General features: G+C 35.0%; 1 long non-coding RNA gene across 1 annotated transcript; it reads right to left on the minus strand.

The window, feature by feature from the left end:
* Positions 1 to 306: 306 nt before the first annotated feature.
* On the minus strand, positions 307 to 2,539 carry LOC109216110. Its single transcript, XR_002066451.1, has 3 exons — positions 2,373 to 2,539; positions 1,902 to 1,959; positions 307 to 1,782 (listed from the first exon to the last, which is right to left on the minus strand). It is a non-coding gene; the product is annotated as an uncharacterized LOC109216110 (long non-coding RNA).
* Between the last annotated feature and the right edge of the window lie 304 nt (positions 2,540 to 2,843).

Consider the following 2,843-nt stretch of genomic DNA (forward strand, 5'->3'; position numbering starts at 1 on the left):
ATTCTCCTTTTAATATAATATAGATTTCTATGATCTATTATATTCCTCCTCCATTGACCCAGAGGCGGACCCAAGATTTAAGCCTTACGGGGGCACCATTGTTTTTAGTTTGCCAATCACCAACAATAAAGTTCGGGTGTAACTCTTTGAAATGACTATGATAATTTATCATCAAAATAAAAACATCAATATTATCAAATACCATTAACTTGATACTAATATAACAAAAGTATATTGTCCACTCATAGTTGAACTCGACGCGTTTTTATATTTTGAAAACGGTCAATAATAGCATAATTGCTTATATTTACAAACACTTCCTTCTCAAAGTAACAAACTAAACAATCATTTAAAAATACATCACCAATACTACTACGCAATTCATCTTTGATGTACTTCATAGATGAGAATGCTCTTTCCACCGTCGCAGTTGCGACAGGTAAAATTAAAGTCAACTTCACAAGCAAATGAACAAGTGAATAAGTCTCCACAAGATTTGTCTCAACCAATGCTTTCGCTAAATCACCAATTCCTTTCAAATCAGAGAACCTAGGGTCACCATGTTGCATATGCCATATGAAAGTGTCAAGTTGGCGACTAAGATCTCGAAGCTTCAATTCACCAAACTCATCGGGATAATGCTTGGCCAATGTCATTATTCTTTCCTTATCAAATTAGCAAATGAGTTAGCCGGATTCAAGCTAGCCATACCAAGAAGCAGGTTACTACTCACAACATCAAAACGACTATTAAGCTCCAGAAGTTGCAAATCAATCACGGCATAAAAAAGCTCAACACGTAAGTGATGTGAATAAGTAACACTAGAAGGCCTACGCTTCGACTTTCCAGGAATATAGAATTCTTCCATCTTGGGCACCAAAATATCATGTTTTGCACAAAATAAATATACTTTATCCATCAATGGTTCCCATCCTTTATCTCTCATTTCTTGCAACCTTTCCTTTGTGATATCAAGAAATACCATGGCATTGACAATATCTTGATCTTTCTTCTGTAATGCTTTGCTCAACTCGTTTGACATTATCAACACTTTCAACATTAAGTGAAGCAAGAAAACAAATTCAAATGCTTTACTTTTACTAGAAAAAGCTTCTGCTTGCAACCTATCATTAACATCACCTTCACATTCAATCACCCCAAAGTCCAAGAGAAACCTTGCAACATCAATTGAGGCATTTAAACGAATTCGATATTCAGTTTTTTATTGATCGGATTGCTTTTCAAAAGCAGCTTGAATTGATTGAGATTGATTTGACAAGGCTAACATATTGTTGAAGCACTTATGGTGGAGATTACTTACTTCACCAACATGTAGATCAAATCTTTCGGTTGCTTTATTCTAAGCTTTAAAGCCGATTTTTGTGAAAGAGTCACCTGTGCTTCCATTAACGTAATCATTTTTGAATAAATAACAACATAAACAAAATGCGACATCTTTCTTCACACTATACTCTAACCATCTAGAATACGAACCTTTAAACCAACCCGAACTAAATTGGCGCATTTTCTTCCCAAATAAAGTTTTAGGAAATTTGTGATCTGGTTGGAGGGCCCTCTTTGGATGTAGTGTCTTCTCACTTCATACCGTATTCTAGGGTTATATCTATCAATAGGTATTCTCTCTTCGGGGTCGGTATTAAGTGATTTCACATCAAACTCTTCTACAAGATGGGAGGAATTGTCTCTAAAACTAGAACTTGGTTGAGGAGAATTAAACCTCGTCAAAAATATGTCCATCTCAATTCACATCAAGAGAACTTCCTACAAAGCAACAATGCCAAGCAAAAAAATATTTTTAATATGATTAATCACACTCCTTATTTTATTATAAGTCATAACTATATTATTATTATTTTATTAAAGATAGAAGAATCACTTACATTTCTGAAAGATATCCTTGAAATCCAAATACAATTTGGTCTCACATCATCCACTTCACTGAAATAATATTTCAAATAGCATTAGCACAAATCTTCAAATACCTACGACATTAATTTATTAAGATAAAAAATTAACACACCAACTAGGTTAAGTCCGCTCAAACAATGAATTCAAAAACTAAAAGAAGTACACCTTTTGGGGCCTTAAAATTTTTGGGGCCTAAATCAAAGGCTTTACTAGCCTCAACAAAATCAAGAAAAATTACAGAAAATTCAGAGATTCAATCAAAATAGAATAGCCAAAAGTGAGAACAAGACGCAAATAAGAGGCAAGCAAAACCTTCTAGTTAAGCCCCTTCTTAATCGTATTTTAAAAGGGAGTTTTTTAAACCCTAAATTCGAAACTGAAATTTACCATTAGAAAAGTGGAAACAAGATGGAGAATTCCAAGTATAGTTTTCAAAATCTTACCCATAAAAAGATTCGACAGCTGCTTGATCCCTGAAGAAAGAAACGTGTGATGGTGAAGGATGAAATTTGTTTTGGGTTTAGAAGAAAGAACTGATGTGTTGGACCTAAGTTTCGAACCCAAGTCTTGAAGAAGGCAGCTGCTCCAACAAACCAACTCTTTTAGCCAGTCTTTGTGATTAAGGGTGCCGCACAATATATTTATAGGGGTCCTCCCTGTATTAACTTATATATATAGAATATATATACAATATTTTTACCGAGGTCAACGGGTGCCCGTGACCCCCCACCCCGTAGCGTAGGTCCACCCCTGCATTGACCCCCCCTCCCCCCAACCAAACAAAAAAAAAATGAAAAAAAAAAATGAAAAGTAGCTCAAAACCTAAAAGAAGAAGACAACAGTAAAACCCATTGATCAGTAGAGACAGATCCTAAAGTGTTGCGTGAGACAAATATGGTACGTGGAAGATTTAG

The sequence above is a fragment of the Nicotiana attenuata genome, unplaced genomic scaffold (genome assembly GCF_001879085.1).
Source record: "Nicotiana attenuata strain UT unplaced genomic scaffold, NIATTr2, whole genome shotgun sequence".
In the NCBI taxonomy this organism is placed as follows: Eukaryota; Viridiplantae; Streptophyta; class Magnoliopsida; order Solanales; family Solanaceae; genus Nicotiana; species Nicotiana attenuata.